The sequence below is a fragment of the Onychomys torridus genome, chromosome 11 (assembly GCF_903995425.1).
Source record: "Onychomys torridus chromosome 11, mOncTor1.1, whole genome shotgun sequence".
In the NCBI taxonomy this organism is placed as follows: Eukaryota; Metazoa; Chordata; class Mammalia; order Rodentia; family Cricetidae; genus Onychomys; species Onychomys torridus.
The window spans coordinates 39,536,793-39,554,145 of NC_050453.1; the positions used below are offsets into that span (position 1 = coordinate 39,536,793).

The 17,353-nt window shown below is 48.4% G+C and overlaps 1 non-coding gene across 1 annotated transcript; it reads left to right on the forward strand.

Moving 5' to 3' along the window:
• Positions 1-820: 820 nt before the first annotated feature.
• On the forward strand, positions 821-927 carry LOC118593615. The gene has a single exon (XR_004946280.1). It is a non-coding gene; the product is annotated as a U6 spliceosomal RNA (small nuclear RNA).
• The last annotated feature ends 16,426 nt before the right edge of the window (positions 928-17,353 follow it).

Consider the following 17,353-nt stretch of genomic DNA (forward strand, 5'->3'; position numbering starts at 1 on the left):
CCTGCATGCCTACATGAGAAAAGGGGAGAGAGCTGCTCCTCAGGCAAGACAGAATAAATGAGGTCACCAGCAAGCAAGTTGTACAACTTGAGCAGTCTAGTGAGATCCCAAGTGAAAGAAGATTTCAAAGTCACCCCCACCTGGTGCTACGAGACCCTTCCAAGGAAGGGACTAGGAACCCAAAACTGAAAAATGTGACTCAACTCAGGAAGTCACTCATTTCTCTTGGTTTCTATTTGTGTGTGTGTGTGTGTGTGTGTGTGTGTGTGTGTGTGTGTGTGTGTGCGTGCTCGCTTTATAATTGTGATTAAAAGATAAATTATTTGTGAAGCAAAGTTAAAAGTATATTTAAGAGGCACACACCTTTAATCCCAGGACTTGGGAGGCAGAGGCAGGTGGATCTCTGAGTTTGAGGCTAGCCTGGTCTACCGAGTGACTTCCAGGACAGCTGGGGCTACACAGAGAAACTCTGTCTTGAAAAAAAAAAAAATCAAAAACCAACTAACCAACAAAACAAAACGAAGTAGATATTAGGCAAAATACACGTAAAATAAAAAACAAGGAAATTCATTTTGAAAATTTAAAACGAAAGAAGCAGACATTTCTACTCATCTCGCAATCAAAGTGAATTCCTCAGCTTTCAGTTCCTGGGGGCCTAGCTCCCCTCGCCGTTCCTTCCTTACAAGCTGCCCTCGGCCATATGGAATGATTTACAGTTGGAGAAACATTCCTGCAGGCTTCTGGACCTTCCTATATATCTTCCTCGTGGGGATGTGGTCAAGTTTAGATACAGTCCTCAGAGCTAGGAGAGTAAAGCATCTTGCTCACTTCGGCACCACGTAGACTAAAATTGGAATAATACAGAGAAGATTAGTGTGGCTCCTGCCCAAGGATGACCTGCAAAACTGTGAGGTGTTACATATTTCCAAAGAAAAGAAGCCCCAGAGAGAAGGAAGAGCAGCAAGCCAAGGCCTAGGGATGAGAGCCCCTGAAAGCAGGGGCTGCCGAAGGAAGAGGCCACCATCAAAGGGAACAGGTGAGGAGAACCAGGCGACTTACTGCCACGGGACAGGAGCCACACAAAAGGTCATGGAAAATAAGGGGCGAAGAAAATTCCACTGAGCCGAAGGTTGTCCTGGGTGAAATTGAACAGGTTCTGGTAGAAGATGAGAGAGAGAGAGAAAAAGAGATTAGAGGGTCTGTGGAGGGACAGCTGTGGAGGCTCTGGCTAGAACTTTCTTCTCCCCTTGAACTGGCATAAAAGTAAACAAGAACTAAGATGGCAGGAAGGAGCTGAGGTCAACTGAAAAGGCCTGCATATGCCTGAAGCAGAACCAATGGAGGCAGGAACAGCTATACATGTGTGTGTGTGTGTGTGTGTGTGTGTGTGTGTGTGTGTGTGTGAACTCACACACACCACCTAAATATGTGTCTTAGCCTGAGGAATAAGCACCCACTATTTTGCCTTCTGTAATATACCAGAGACGCTAATAAACCACTCCAGGGACCTTGTTAGCTTCAGCCTCCAGTCTCTTCTTCACTTCCAATTGACGAAGCCCCTTGCAGTGTACACTCCAACATACCAGTTGGCAAGGTAACAAACTGCTGTAGGATTCTGGAAAATAAAGCGATGGTTTCCCCGAGCCCTAGTACCACCAGCTACCACACCTAAAGACAGAGATTTCTGATGTACCATCCCCTGAATACATTAAGAGTTTAAGACATTGGAATGTAAGTAGGCTTCTTGAAGAAGGCAGGATTTGGTTTTCTCACCTGCAGAAAGCGCACACATGTACACTTTGTATGTCCACGTGTGAGCACGCACATGCTTGTAGTTATTCCCACTTGGAGAGCCCACTATGAATGAAATTTTCTCTCCCTTTGCCTCCCCACCAAGTCTGACCTCATCTGTCTTTTTCAGTGTGATGGAGGATTAGTCGGAGGCTGAAAACAGGTTGAGACGTGTCCAACAAAGAGGCTCCGGCTCCTGAGAGGAAAGTGAGAGGAACCGAGCAGTTTTAGGTCAGCTAAGGCAACTGGCGGGAGAGGAAGGAGAGGAAGGAGGAGTGGGAGAGAGCGGCATGGACGGGTAGAGAAGGCAAGAGAGACAGATGTCTGTGATGATTTCAAGAGAAACAAGACTAAAATAAGCTCGGAGTCAGAAAACAGGAGGAATGTGAGAAGTTGGAAAAGGTAACGGGGCTGAACTGTAGATTGTGTGGGAGAAAAGTCCCGCTCAGGTGGAGAAATAACCAAGTCCCCCAGAGCACAGGGCAAACATGCAAAAGAAGGAATAGGTCCTCTTGGTAGTGGGGTCATTTCCCGTTAAGAGTTTGACTGTGATTTACAAGCCATCATTGTTACTAGACTTCTGTCTGAGCATTTAAAAAAGCTGAGGTGAGGTCTTGACTTGTCTGTCTGTACATGCTTAGCCCACCCAGAGTCAAAATGAAACCTGGAGCTCCAAATTCCTCCAGTCTATGTGCTTTCTGTTGTCATTAGCTGAAGCTATTTCTAAAAACAAACAGATCGTTTCCTCTCCCAGATTCTACTGTCTGCATCCAGGGCCTTCTGAATTTTGTCAGGTTCTCCTACTTATATCCCTTCTCAGTACCAGGATTACAACAAAGTTCACCTCTTCCCCTCCCATCCTGCTGGCGGACACATCTGACCCCTTGTTAAGCTTACAGCATCACCTCTACACTGGAGCTCATTCCCATGCCTGCTTCCCAGTTTCTGCCGCCACCACCCTTGACTTTAAACACCCAAGTCAGCCTGTTTTCCCTTCTGCCCCAACACTCTGCTCCCCAGGCTCTAATAATAGCTAAGAGGTTAGTCACCCTGCAAAGTCATTTGGTGATATTGTCAGTCTCTGACATCCCATACCCTCTATGAACCCTTCTGTCTGTTGGCCAGCCTTTCATTCAACAACACTCACTGCCTAGTCTATGCAGTCTATGCAGGGACGGGATACAAAGATGAAAAAGGAACTTGATGTCTGGATGGGAGAAAGGATAAAAAAATTGATTGTTACAATTCAGGTTGAATACTACAATGATGTAGGAATATTGATGAGGAATGCTCTACCTAGAGAGCGTACTAAGGGAGGGGGGATTATTTTACTACTGATTTCCAGATGGAATCAGCTAAGTTGGGAGGATAGGGAAAATCATTTCAGACAGACAAGAGTGGCATGTACAAAGGTCCCGAGGCCAGGAGGGTGGTGGCAGTGTACCTTAAATGCTTCATTCTGATCAGGCTATGAATGGGGAGTGGAACATAGATTCACAGATTAAGAAAGATCAGATGCCAGGTGGTGGTGGCGCATGCACTCGGGGAGGCAGAGGCAGGCGGATCTCTGTGAGTTTGACGCCAGCCTGGTCTACAGAGCAAGAGCTAGGAAAGGCACAAAGCTACACAGAGAAACCCTGTCTCGAAAAAACCAAAAAAAAAAAAAAAAAAAAAAAGAAAGAAAGAAAAAAGAAAAAAAAAAGGAAAGAAAGAAAGAAAAGAAAAAGAAAAAGATCAAACTACAAAACTCTAGGTGTACCAGATGGGGAGTATGTTTTCATCTTAAAAGACAATAGAATGCTTTCCTAAAAACAGAAGTGGCCCTAGAAACCAAGGAAGGCTTTGAAGAAAGAGTGGGACCTGGTTGGATTTACATCTGAGTCTAACACTATATGAAACCAGGAGTTAGGATGGGGAGGTGAGGGGTGTAGGCAAATATCATGACAGGCCCCTAATAACTCAGTGAAGAACTGGGCCTCAGTTCCTACACTTACTAGGCCTGGGTCAAACCACTCCCCAAACACAGGTAATAACCAAATAAGGACAAAGCCTGGGACTTGTCCAGGCTAGAATGGAAAAGCTAAGCCTTAAGCCCCGCCCTCCACTAGTCCTAACCAATTAGGAATGTACTAACATAATTGCCACTCATTTAAACCAATAGTAGGTAAAATGCCCTAAGTGCCCTAGGAACTCCCCTTAGCTGTGCTTAAAAGGAGCTTATGTGTGGGGTGAGTGTGTGTGTGTGTGTGTGTGTGTGTGTGTGTGTGTGTGTGTCTGTCTGTCTGTCTGTCTCTCTCTCTGTCTGTCTCAGGGTCGTCCTCATTTTGTACAGGTGAGCAACCCCACATGTATGTGGTATAATAAACGCTCTTGCTGATTGCATTATGACTGGTGGTCTTGTGGGGACTTCATGCAGACCCTGATGGGAGGGAGCCGGGAGCAATGGCTATGGCAGAAAGGAAGGGTCAGCTAGAAGGGCTGGTCAGTAATCCAGGGAGGAAGCTGGTGGTTTATAATGGAATCCTAGCATAGGAAGCAGAGGCAGGAGGATCAGGTTTGGCACCAGCCTGGGCTAAGTCGTTAGACTAATTACTTAAAAATTTCGTTACATTTTAATTTTATGTGTGGATGTGGGTCTGCAGATGGGGAGGTCAGTGGGAGTCCATTCTTCTCTTCCACCATGTGAGTTTGGGAGACCAACCATATTCCTCAGGCTTGGAGCCATTTTGAAGGCCTTGAGACTGTTTTGTTTTATATTATTTCTTTTTTAAAGAAAAAAATCCAGGTGATAAATTATTGGGACCAAAACGAGCAGTGGGATCTACTATATTTTGTCTTGTATTGTCCTTCGTGGACATGTTTTAATGTCTAGAAATTTCTTAGCTCTCCTGAAACACCACTAAATTATCAAGTCTTTGAAGGTAGTAATGGCAAGAACTCAGTCTTATCTAGGTAGAGGCCCTTCTGCGACAAGATCTGCACTGATGTCCGCAGAAGCAGAGGAAGTGAACAAATTGGGAGACTAGTCTACTAGCAGTGGAATGTGGGGGTTCTTTCACTCCGACCCCACAATTCCTGTAGCCCAGCTGGTTTCCCACTACAGGTTCTGAGAAGCAAGTTCTGAGTCACCCCCTTCTTTCTTAGCTCCTCTCTAGCAGAGAGAGATCCAAAGGACGTAGTCTATGGCAAGGGGAGCGTAAGAGCACCCTGTATTCATTCCCCTTATAACAAAGAACAGTGGTGACAGCGGCCAGGCCACGAATTCAGTCTTGGTAATGATCTTCCTCTTACTCCTGGGAGACCCTGCTTGTGCTAGGGATGGAATTTCACTGGAAAGGCTGGAGGAGGCTGGTGGAATTAGCCCCAAGAAGCTGGGGAGGAGGAGGGCTGGAGGAAGGCTCCGGCCTCTCCTGCAGGGAGTAGAATCGAATTAGTTAAGCTGCTTCTCTGGTTGCAGCTTTAGGCTCTCTCTCCAGTAATTGCTTGTTTACTCACTTTCCGGATCTCAGAGGCTGTTGGACTCCTGCTGCTCTGGGAGCTGTGGGCTTACCTGACCCCCTCCTCTTTCCACCTCTCCCTCTGAAAAGAACCCGCTGGGAAGGAACAAAGACCAGAGTTCAAGTCCTAATGAGGTCTCCAGTGAGGTAGAGGTGGCAACGTTCATTCAGTGCCAGGCAGGGAGAAGCTCAAATCCCTGAGCCAGACCTTAAATTGGCGGTTGGCCGGGTGCTCAGAATGAGTACCCTGGGGAGGTGGGCAGGCCTGGGGAACTCAGTTTCTGGGAGAGGGGCTCTAAAGTACAAACACCCCTGCTGGGCCCATTTCTCTCATAACCTATAGCTCCTCCCCTAGAGAGGGTATTCGAGCCCTGCGAGGTGATAAATCCTTGAAAAGCAGAGCGGATTAAAGATGTGATAAGCACAAGTATGCAAATCGCACCCACAAAGAAAACAGAAGACAGGCGAATCTTCCCACCCGACTATAACCGTAAGGGCTGGTACCATTGCTCATGAAAGGGGGCAGATGTTTGTTCCTTCATTAGTGAAGGTCATTATCTGCATTCCTATTGTGAGGGATGCTCAAGCACTCAGTTCAGAAAGTCTGTGCCTCTGGAGGCCAGGGATTCTGCAACACCACTGACCAAGGGGTAAGACCCTGCTAGCCAAAAGTGTGCACTTTTTACCTTTTAATTAAGGCACATTTTCACTTACTTACAAATGGCTAGAGCCGTAATAAACTTACCCTTGTGAGACCCCTCGGTCTAACAAACAAAGGCAATTTACTTCAGAAGTGCGAATATGAACCTAATTGAAGAGTTTCCTATTGCTTCTTTAGGGACATGAGTCCCTTTAGGTTTCTGCCTTGCTCTTTAAGTTTGATTCTCCCCTTTGACCCGAGCCCAAGGGAGGCCAACCAGAGTCTCTGGCAGGGGAATGAAGAGCATATCTCCAACGGCATCTGGGCTGCATCCGCCTTTCCTTCCCCCGGCTGCACCCTGACTCCAGCAGCACTCATGGCCCCCTGCAAAGGACACATTTCCCTGCTTCCTCCACCTAGACTGACCTCCCCGCATACCCGCTGAATCAATTAACCCCAGAAGACACTTCTGTAATTATTTGCTCCTGTGTTTCTGTTCCTGACCTGGCTGTGCCCTCCTTACATCTTAACCACATTCATCTTTCTACCCTCAGAAGTTGGCACTGACTGTTGTTGGAGGCGACTCAGGTCCTGGTTTGCTCATTCGGGCTGGTTTTCAGCTGTTTAATCTTTCGTAGTCTTACCTCCTTCATTTAAAAATAAAAATCTCACCAATTCCAGCTCTCACGGTCATGAATTAAAAATGAGACAAGGGTGGAAGTCCTGAACAAAACGCCAGGTGGTGGAGGTGGTCGGGAGGGGCACTTAGCTCGAGGGGAAGACATATTTATCTTAGTCTGCTCTGGCTGCCATCAGTTCTGGATGCTGGGAGTCTGACTTTAGGATGCTAGCTGGATGCACCCTGGTGAACACTGCATGGCTCACAGATAGCTGGTTTCTTCTGTTCTCCCTTGGCAAAACTCTCTCCTGTGAGAACACAGTCCTGTTAGATTAGGGCCCCACCCTCATGACCTCATTTAATCTTTTATATCCTACAGGCTCCAGGTATAGTCTCGCCGGGCAGTAGGTCTTCAACTTATGAATAGGGGCAAGAGTAAAGAAGATTCACAGCCAGGTAGAACCCTTCGGACCAGCCCCTCCCCCATCCATTTCACAACTACAGTCTGTGAATCTTGACTTGTAAACCATCTGCAGATGTCTCAATAACTGACGTATTCACATTGTATGTCCTATGGCTTATGAAGACTATTCCATCCATTGTTCCAGGCTCTCTTTACAATTTCAGATAAGGAAATGAGACCCGGATCTCAGGTCTGGGTCCTCCACTTTCCGAGTCTTTCCACCATGCCAAGATCTCTCTGCCAGATCTACTTCAAAGGAACACGGGGTTCTAAGACCCGGAAAGAACCAAGTCCTGCCACTATGACCACAGCTGAAATGTTCCTCTTGAAGTTGCTTCTTTCTGGGTCCTTTCCTCCTGCCCTGGTATTTTATGGTCCGAAGTAAAAAGCAAAACCAAACAATAACAAACAAAAACTATACACGGAAGGACAAAAATTGTTTTGAAGAAAGAACATTACAAATGCAAAATATTAACATTTTATTACAATTTGAGGACAATTCCAAAGCACTCTGCACACGTTCTTAGTGCATTTCTTCCGGTATAACCCGGACAACTGTAGATTTACTTGTACCTATTCGCTAAGATAAACATTAACTTAGTTTAGAAGCTTCCAAGTGTAAGGGCCTCTGACCTACAGGAGTTCACATTCCAATGTCAGTATATTCTGCTCCTTGGAAGCCAGGGTCTGCCCCCAACACTGACCTTAATCCTGACCCATACCCTGGTAGCCGGAGACACTGTGGGGTCCACGAAACTCCTACACTCAAAATGCGCGAGGGCCCTAAGTGGTCAAAACCTTAAGGACCGGAAGATCTTAGCCGGGAGAAGCAGGGACTTGGGACCACCCACCCAGTGTACGGACAAGGGCTGGAGGCCCGCGTTCCCTGGAACGCCGGACGATCCCAAATCCCGAGGGCGATGCTTGCTTTGGCCCACTGCGCTCCAGCCTTGGGCGGCATTTCCCCCTAGTCCCTTTCATCTGACCACGCAGGACCAGGATCCCGGGCCAAGGTCTCCTCCCATCCCAGGAGGAAGGGCGGGGGACCCCCGGGAGGCTCGGAAGGCGCCTGGAGGTCAGGAGGCTGCACAGGGACCTGCCTTGCGTGGGACTTCCTCCAGCTCCTGCTTTCCTGGCGGGGCCGAGGGGGAGGGGAGGCTTCCTGCGCCGGCGCCCGCGGCGGGCCCTGGTGCGGCCCAGGCGAAGCGCAGGCCCAGGCTGGCCAGGCGCCGCGGGCGGGCGGGGGTGGGGCGGGGCCGGCCGCGGTCGGAGTTTGAGCCGCAGCCGCCGTTGCCAGGGTTACCGGAGCGCTCGGGCGGAGGGGGAGGCGGGCGCGGCGAGGGGCCGGCGGTGCGCGGCGGGCGGGGCGGGGGCGGTCGCTGCCTGGTCGCCATGGGAACGGCGCAGTTATTTCCAACCCCCGGGCCGTGCCAGTGGCGCGCTGCCAGGGTGCGAGGGTATTGCAGGACAGCGGCAATCTGCTGCGGCCGAGGGCGTAACAATGCGCCCCTTCTGGAGCGCGGGCCCCGCGGGCAAGAGGTTCCCGCTGATCGGCGGGGCCGCCCCCCGCGCCGCGAGCCTCTCGCGGGCGCTCCCAGCTGCACGTGCTGCCCCCGCCGCCGCCCTCGCCAGACAAAGAGGGCCTTCCTGGGCGCCTTTCTTGGGAACCCCCTTCCCTAGCAGACCCTTTGATTCCTGTGCCTCCTGCCGTCTTCATCGCCCCCTTCTTCCCACCCCTCTCAGCTGCCTCCTGGAGTGTCGTCTTTTGTGCTTGCCACCTCAAGTTTGGCCTTCCCTCCAAAGCTGTCTTAACCAGGACTCCATCTGGCCCCTCCCCCAGTCTGTCTCTTTAGTAGCTTTGCACATTTGTTGTGAGGCCGACTGCTCCGTCTCTTTATGTTTCTCAGCTCCACATTACCTTTTCTGCGGTCCGGCCCTCTTTATCGAACCTTCTTTCTATCCTCAGCCTCGCAAGACTCTGGCAGAAACTCTTGACATCTCTCCCGCTGCGTCTTCCCGTTTTTCCGTAGTTTTTCTCAGGGCCGGTGGGACAGAAAGATTGCAAATGCCCACCTAGGTTGAGTCTTTTGCATCGCCCACTCTTTTTCCCCCCGGCTACTCTAAAATCACTTTAGTTGGGCTCTGTGAGTGGCGCTATGGGAATCTGTGGGTCCTGTGGTCACCAGTCTCTGCTTGGAAATTCAAGTAACTCCTGGAAACCCGCCAGAGACTCTTGAAACACTCTGAAGGCTAAATATTTCTTACTTCATCCCTGCTTCTCACTTCCTGCTTTGTTTTGCACCCCATCTGTCTCTTCTGGACTACACACACACACACACACACACACACACACACACACACACACACACACACACACACACACACACACACACACACACATTGTTCATCCTTTGGCACCAGCTCTACAAGAGGAAAGGGCAGGTCCCCCTCTCCAGGAAGGAAGGTGGGGCAGGGTAGCGCCTGCAGGAAGGGAAGGAAAAAGGAGGGAAGGAAGGAAATGGCCACCAAAGAAGGTGGAATCTGTTGGGAGGGCTTTTCATTGTTTTAACTCCTTTCCTCTTTAGTTATGGAAAGTCAAACCCAAGGCCATCCCAAGAACCAAGGTTCTGCTGCCCTCTGCCATTACCCCAGTGAGGGCTCTCAACATCATGCCTCAAAACTAGACTAGAGGCCTTAAGGAAATCGTAGACTAAGAGCAGACAAGGTTAAGGGGATGTGACACATTCTGTAAATCCTTTGAATCATATTCGGGTCCTTCCACAGCTAATAGAATGATGCCACAAAGAATATTCTGGGCCTAAGAGTGTCCCAAGCTGTGGTATGGAGAGAAACTATTCCGGGATACACAGAGACATAAATCAACACAACACAGACGTAAAGCACCTGAGAAGTAAAAGTGGGCAGGTCAGAAATTCAAAGTTATCCTCAGGTCCATGGCAGTTGGTAGGCCAGTCTGAGCTATATGCCACCCTGTCTAAAAAAACAAAAACAAAGCTGGGTGGTGGTGGCGCATACCTCTGATCTCTATGTGTTTGAGGCCAGCCTGGTCCACAGAGCTAGTTCCAGAGACAGCCACACACACACACACACACACACACACACACACACACACACACACACACACACACACACAAAACAAAACCAAAAAAAACCCTGTCTTGAAAAAACAACCAGCAAACAAAAGGCAAAGGCATAGCATTTAATCTCAGTGCTTGGGAGGCAGAGGTAGGCTGATCTGTATGAGTTTGAGGCCAGACTAGTCTATATGGTGAGTTCTGGACAGGCAAGACTATGTAGAGAGACCCTGTCTCAAACAAACAAACAAACAAAACAAAACAAAACTACGAAAGAGGAAAATGAGATGGAACTTGACCCTGGAGGAGGCAGAAATCTACATGACCAGAGTCTGATGTATCTTGGAATTTGTGAAAGTATTTACATTCAAAACAATATTATGGGGTCTTCCAGAGGACCCAGTTTCAAGTCCCAGCACCTATATATAACAGCTCACAATGATCTGTAACTCCATCTCCAAGGGATCTGAAGACCTCTTCTGACCTTGGACACCAGGCATGCATGCAGTACACATACATATACGGAGGCAAAACATTCATACACATAAAATAGAATAAAAATAAGTTTTTTTTTTTTTTTTTTTTTTTTTTTTTTTTTTTTTTAAGATTTTAAGAGGGTGCCAGATCTCATTACAGATGGTTGTAAGCCACCATGTGAGTGCTGGGAATTGAACTTAGGACCTCTGAAAGATCAGTCAGTGCTCTTAACCTCTGAGCCATCTCTCCAGCCCAAAATAAGTGTTTTTTAAAAGCCGATATATTTATCTAGGTGTGTGGCGCTCCTGTCATAGGGCATGCATGTGAGGTGAGAGGAGAGCTTACAGAGGTTGACTGTCTCCTTCTATCATGTGAGTCCTGGGGATTGAGCTTAAAATCTCCAGAGTTTGTGGTAGGCCCATACCCACTGAGCCATCTCATGGGCCCCACATATTTTTAATGTGTGCATTTCCTTTTCTGCCTAAAGAAAAAAAAATCAAAGCTCTTAGCCTTAGGATTATGCTTCAGGTGAGGAAAATATCCCCAACATTTCCTGAGGAGCCCACACATCTGCTCTTATAGAGACGCTGTACTACTTCACACAGAGTTTTATAGTGTCTAAAGAGCTCTCATGCACTTCAGGCTAACCATTATCACCATGCCTAATTTGGATCCTCTCCCTCACGTATTTCATTTTCACATCTTAATTTTTGGTCCTGGTGGTCTAGGGCCTTGGGGATGCTAGCTAGGCCTGAGCTATCATTCGGCTTCACCCTCAACTCTCACTCAGTAACTAAGAAAGTGCAGCCGTTCTGGAAATAAATAGTCTTCAATATTTGCAGGACATGGTAATACAGTGATAGGCATGCTATCTATGATGAAGTTAGCTCAGTGGTCCGGTCCCCAGAATGCTCAGTTACAGAGCAGAAATTTGCTTGTGATGATTGCTTCGCATAGTGTGTCTTTGCTACCCTATTTATACAACACACTAATTGGTAAGGACTTCCCAGCCAGTTTGCTGGCTCCATTAACAGCATCTTATTTCTTGAAAGCCTCAGAGGTGATAAAAATTGACCTGTGTTTTAGAAGACCTTGTCTGAAATCTAGTCCAAGGTTAACCTGCTGTTCTTTTCCTGCTTTTTTATCTCACCTAAACACTTAAAGCCTGGAGACAAAAGCTTGTCCTTGTTCTTTTCCCGTGTGTCATTTGAGGACTTCTAGTAACATTTCTGTGGGCTGGGGAATGGGTTAAGTTTTGAGGGACCTAAAACTCTAGGGATGTGTGTGTGTGTGTGTGTGTGTGTGTGTGTGTGTAGTGCTGTGGATTGAATCCCGAATGTTGGGCATGCTAGTCAAGTGGTTTGTTTTTTTTTAACCATTGAGCTGAATCCACAGCCTCTTTAGGTCCCTTTTGTCTTGTTTTTTTATTTTAGATTGCTTCCTCATTGTCAGAGGATGGAATGGAGATGTGGACAGTGGTCTGGTTGAAATTAGGACAAGTGTGAGCAGAACTCTGGGGCTTGGCTTCTCTTCCTACTGTCTCCCTTCTCCAGTGAAGGCAGGTGCTCTACTGGAAATCCAGGAGTCCAGTGATGAGTGGGGCATGAACTAATGGCCTAGTCTTCCTTCAAGATTCTGCAGTTTTGAAATATACTGGTGACCCAGCATGAAAGGAAGAGCTCTGGCTTTACCAGGGATTCCTTACATCTAATATTTATTGAGTGTGTACTTTATATGGTTGCTATGCTAGAAACCACGAGCTGTTCAAAGATATGAACAATGGGCTTTAAGATCTTTGTAGAGGCCACTAGCACATGGGATAAAGTGAGGCAGGAAGGATTGCCAGCCAGATGAGGATTCCTGTTTACTTCTTCCACCGACTACTCAACGAAAGCCCAAAGAGTTGGCCTTATTCTACCGCTCTTACGGATTCTTTCTTCTGACATGGCAGTCAGAGATCACTAACAACCATCTGGCTGCTTTGATCTTTAGGGGAGGGATAGGAAAGAGAAACCATAACTTGAGATAGAATGGCAGCATGAGAGAAATTATGTCCGTCAGAGTAAACCCTGAGTAAAGACTGAGCCCACCCTGTCAGCATATGCTGGGATAGAAAAAAGAAAACCAAGAGACACTCTGGTAGTGAGAGATGCAGGCAGGTAGGTGAGAAATTCAAAGTCATCCTCAGCTCTGTGGCAATTTGGAGGCCAATCTGGGCTGTATGCCACCTTGTCTTAAAAAACCAAAACAAAAGAATCAGGAGGAAAATGAGGTGGAAATGAATGGGCCCTGTAGGAGAAGGTAATGATGTGGATCAGACAGTCTGTCACTGAGCTCCAAGAAAAAATGGGGAGGGTTACCTGTTTTGGTTCTCTTTTAAAAATGAGATGAGTTTGCTGAAGGGCCTGGACTTATGAAGACAGATGTGCTTTGTGGGTTCCTAGCAGGAGCCTAGGGATGACATTGATGGGTATTTGTCCTGGCTGCCGTGGAAGACGATGAGGTCACAGACATTTGGGCAGTTTGCAATCAGCTCGGGATCCTTTGCTCTTTGACTATAGGAAAGGGGTCCCGAGGAACCCCAAGTTTTTTCCCCCAGAACTGTGCTCTGTTGGGCTTATCAGGACTTGTGAGTCCGAGACAGTGCCGAAGTGTGAGGGTTGAGGTGTCACTGAAGGATGATGGATGCATGGAGTCCCTCTTAAGGGTTCTGATTGGCTTTCCTGTTCAGGAGGCAGTTTCAGAGCACCCTGGGGATGATCTGCTTTATTGATTTATGTCTCTGTGTGTCCTGGAATAGCTTCTCTCTCCCACAGCTTGGGACACTCTTTGGCATCATTCTTTTAGCTGTACAAGGACTGAGTATGGTTGGAAGGACTTAGAGAGTGTGTCACATTCCCTTAACCATGTGTCTGCTTTTAGCCTACAGTTTCCTTAGAGTCCCTGGTCTAGTTTGGAGGCATGATTTGGGGAGCCCTTGGATCCTAGTCTGCTGTAAAGAGCAGAACAATACTGCAGTCACACTAGAGGGCACACCCCAAATTCCCTGAGATCTAGGACCAGGGGATGAGGTGGGAATAATTGAAAGGAGAGATTCAAACACCAGGGTTTGAGTGAGTCCTGCTTTTGGGGACTGGCTATAAGGTGAGGGGCCCATCTACCTCTGTAGACCTGTGCTGTGGCCCGGGTCATCTCAGGTACCAGGGAATCGGAGCGGGATTCTATTTTACTCTGAATTTGAGAGTAGGCTCTGTGTGTGTGTGTGTGTGTGTGTGTGTGTGTGTGTGTGTGTGTGTGTGTGTTGCTCTTGTCTGCATGCATGCAGATCATCTCGGGGGTCTGTGAGGAATGAGCAGAAGCCAGGGGCTCAGTTTGACAAGGGCTCTGCAGGGGAATTACAGGATGCAGTTGTGAGCTGCAGGAAGCTCTTCTCCTGCCTGGATGATGGATGTGACAGGCTTTGGCGAGAGAGGCAGCCAGCTGCCAGTTGCTTTCCTGGTATTAGTTCTTACTGATGGGGTTCAGCTGGAAAGCCCTGGCTGGTATTATGCACAGGCCGAAGGAGGGCCAGAGGCACCTCACCTGAACCCACGAGCCCCAAGGGCCCTGACACTTAGGAGGAAGCCCATGGAGTACTACCAGCACAGCCAAGGCTGCAGAGGGAAAGGCTGGGTTGGGAGCTGAAGAGATGGGCTAGACGGAGCGACGGATGCCTACCTGGTGCATGAGGTAGAGTGCCCAAGGGTGAGGTCTCAGGCCCCATGCACCTCATCAAGCTTTGAGAACGGAGTTACTGACACATGGCCCAGCCGTTCTTGGATATCCCCAGGTCTCAGCCTTCTCTGTGAGCCTCTGGTACATCCATCCAAACTTGCCACCTTTGTCTTGGGTGGTTTGACAGTTCATCCTTGGCTGAGATATTTAAGAGCTAGTTGGAGTCAGACTTAAATGAGGCTCAGCTTGAAATCCAAAACTGCATCCAAGCTCTCTAGCAGCAGGCATTTAAGCCTTTGTGTCGCATCCCCACCTGATTTTCTCTTGGTTTTTTTCTTTTTCTTCCTTTCCTTTCCTTTCTTTTCTTTTCTTTCTTTCTTTCTTTCTTTCTTTCTTTCTTTCTTTCTTTCTTTCTTTCTTTCTTTCTTTCTTTCCTTCCTTCCTTCCTTCCTTCCTTCCTTCCTTTCTTTCTTGTTTGTTTTGTTTTGTTTTGTTTTGTTTTGTTTTTCGAGACAGAATTTCTCTGTGTAGCTTTCTTTGGAGGCTGTCCTGGAACTCGCTCTGTAGACCAGGCTGCTGCTGCTTCTTCTTCTTCTTCTTCTTCTTCTTCTTCTTCTTCTTCTTCTTCTTCTTCTTCTTCTTTTTTTTTTTTAAGCAGTGTCTCATATGGTCCAGACTGGCCTCCAATTCACAACGTAGCCGCAGATGACCTTAAACTCCCAATCGTCCTGCCTCTGCTTTTCAAGAGCTGAGATTACAGATTACAGGCATGTGCTCCCATGCCTAGCTTCCACTGCATTAAAAAAAAACTATCCAGCATTTGTAGGTAGTGCCTGTAGTCAACCGGGAATACTTATAGTTACCATTTTCCAGAGAATTCAGGGCTACCACCAGTGTCTCTAACCTGTGCTGGCCTCTCTCCCCAGAACACTCTCCTCTGTGCCTGGCCTATCCCATGAGGCCTTTCAAAGAGCTTGTGTCTCATGTTTCCCAGAGGTCCTTTCCTGATGCCCTCTGCTCACCAGCCTGGAGGAAGGTGTCCATTCTGTGTCCCCAGAGGAGTGTGTGCAGGCCCCAGTGTCCATTCTGTGTCCCCCAGAGGAGTGTGTGCAGGCCCCAGTGTCTGTCTGTGTCCCCCAGAGGAGTATGTGCAGGCCCCAGTGTCTGTCGGTGTCCTCCAGAGGAGTGTGTGCAGGCCCCAGTGTCTGTCTGTGTCCCCAGAGGAGTGTGTACAGACCCCAGTGTCTGTCTGTGTCCCCAGAGGAGTGTGTGCAGGCCTCAGTGTCGGTTTGTGTCCCTCAGAGGAGTGTGTGCAGGCCCCAGTGTCCAGTCTGTGTCCTCCAGAGGAGTGTGTACAGACCCCAGTGTCTGTCTGTGTCCCCAGAGGAGTGTGTACAGGCCCCAGTGTCAGTTTGTGTCCCTCAGAGGAGTGTGTGCAGGCCCCAGTGTCCAGTCTGTGTCCCCCAGAGGAGTGTGTACAGACCCCAGTGTCCAGTCTGTGTCCCCCAAAGGAGTGTGTACAGACCCTAGTGTCCAGTCTGTGTCCCCCAGAGGAGTGTGTACAGGCCCTGCTGCTACTCTCTTTAATCAGATTGTGGTAATTCCATCCTTAGTCTCCCCAGCAGGGAAACACTTTCTTCTGGGCTTTCTTGGTGTTTAGCTGAGAGCCTGATAAGAAACTGGTGCTTGCTCATTTGTCTAGTTGCTGATTGTCCATGTCCTCTTGTCCCCAGCAGAGTGTAAGCTCCCTATGACCAAGAACTTGTTTTCCTCATTCTCTCTTAAACCTGGTGTTTAGTGCAGCCTGCCACACATATCTGTTGAATGAATGCATAGAAGTCATGGGCTATGATTCACTTTTTACTTCCCCTGGAGTGTCCTAGTGACCTCATATGAGGTCCTCAGCATGTCAGATGGTGCAGTGGGACATGTGTCCAGTGTTCATCGGCACTTCTGATCTCTGCTGGATTCTTTTCCAGCCTGTGCTGTGGTGTCCTGTCTGTGGAGGAGACCCAACTCTGTGTATAAACCATGAGGTACAAAGCGGTTAGGCCTTGTGAGCATGACCTGAGGCCAGAGCATGTGGATAAATCCTATCCCCCTTACCCCTGGTAGATCCTCGTTTTGAGATACACTTTGGTTTTTTTCTCAAATGGGGCTGGAGAGATGGCTCAACAGTTAAGAGGTCTTGCTGTGCAATCGTGAGAACCTGAGTTCAAATCCCAGCACCCGTGTAACAAGCTGGGCATCCCCCCAGTGCCTATAATTTCAGTTCTAAAGGTTTGACACACCTGGCCTCCACACCTATTTTCCTGTTCTCTCTCTCTCTCTCTCTCTCTCTCTCTCTCTCTCTCTCTGTCTCTGTCACACACACACACACACACACACACACACGTTAAACTTTAAAAAATGTTTTCTCGGCCAGACATGTTGCTCACAGAGGCCAAGGGTGACAAGGGCGGTGGTGGCGTGCACCTTTAATCCCAGCACTCGGGAGGCAGATGCAGGCAGATCCCTATGAGTTCGAGGCCAGCCTGGTCTACAGAGTGAGATCCAGGACAGGCTCCAAAACTACACAGAGGAACCCTGTCTTGAAAAAGCAAACAAAATAAAACAAAACAAACAAACAAAAAGTTTTCTCAGATGGTTCTGTAGGATGTGTGAGACCCTCAGCATTGCCTGCCCTGGCTTCACACCCTCAAAGGTAGTCCTTAGGAGCTTTTGTTGCAGGCTCTGCTTTGGGAGAAACTCGGCTGGAAAGAACCAGTTTCCACTTTGGGCTCTATCACTAGTTCTAACTTTTTCCGTCAAGCCCTCCGACTCCTCGCTTCTCTCCTTGGAAAAGTGAGTGCTCCCCACACGTGGGATCCGGAATATTTGGTCAGGTTCAGTCCCCGCCTGTACTAGGAGCAGGTGCGCAAGCTAAGGGCCTTTCTTTTCTTCTTCGCTGTTTCTGTAGCATGGCTTGGCCTCCTGGCTAGTGAGGCCTGGTGAGCAATGTTGTTAAACACAAGCTCCACTCTGGTGGGAAAGCCAGACCAGGAGCGAAGGGTGACT